Source organism: Scomber scombrus, chromosome 13 (genome assembly GCF_963691925.1).
Source record: "Scomber scombrus chromosome 13, fScoSco1.1, whole genome shotgun sequence".
NCBI lineage: Eukaryota > Metazoa > Chordata > Actinopteri > Scombriformes > Scombridae > Scomber > Scomber scombrus.
In genome coordinates, this window is record NC_084982.1 from 5,526,517 (window position 1) to 5,527,449 (window position 933).

A 933-nucleotide genomic window follows, 5' to 3' on the forward strand; every position below is an offset into this window, starting at 1 on the left:
TGACTGAGGGATGAGAAATAAAACTATGACGTGAGCATACAAAAAAGATGGTCTTCCTGTCTGAACTGAACTGCCTGTTGAATACAATATGAGAAAACAAATCATCTTTTAACCAAGTTCACTTTTAAATGAATGAAATCCCCATTTGTAGCTGACCTCTCACATCCCAGTAGAACAGGGTTTTCTGTATTAATGATGATAGAAGAAACATAATGAAACTTTGATTGTTTATACAGATTTTAATTGTTGTCATGATTACATAAAAAGCCACAACCAGTATCAACTACCATCATTACAAAGGACAAACATCTGACTCCAGTGCAGTGCTGATATGGTGACATTTCCTGACTTTATATTAACTCATCTGTTGAATAGTTTTGGTTTGAATTTGATCTAAAATCATTTGATAACTTTCTCTCAACAGCAAATGTTTCCTGAGTGAAACCACTAATTATCAAGTAAAATTCACAAACACTGATGAGCTCTGCTAAAGAGATCTGCAAGCTGCTAAACACATTTTACTTAAAATAATTTTCAGGAATATAGAAAGACAAAACTAAGTAAAATCTTTATTACTTTAACTATGATATGACAGATGCCATGACAAGACGTCTCAATTGGAATTTTTACAACTTTCAACTATCATGAAATCTTTAGCTAAGACATTAATCGAAGTAAAGGTTTTCATTAATCTGTTGCATTTTGTACTGTTTTGATTTTGGTGGTGTCTGTGTTCTTCTTTTTGTTGTTTGGAACATTGGAAGTTGATTTATGAAGCTTTCCTGGCAAGAGTTTTAAATATCTCATTCAAATATAGAATTCACTTTATCAGAGCAGAGCAGAAGCAAACAGTCATTAGCACAGCAGGGAAAAGTTTTAAAGTTACACATAAAAACATGAAAGTGCACTAAATACTAAAGAAAATGTGCAAAT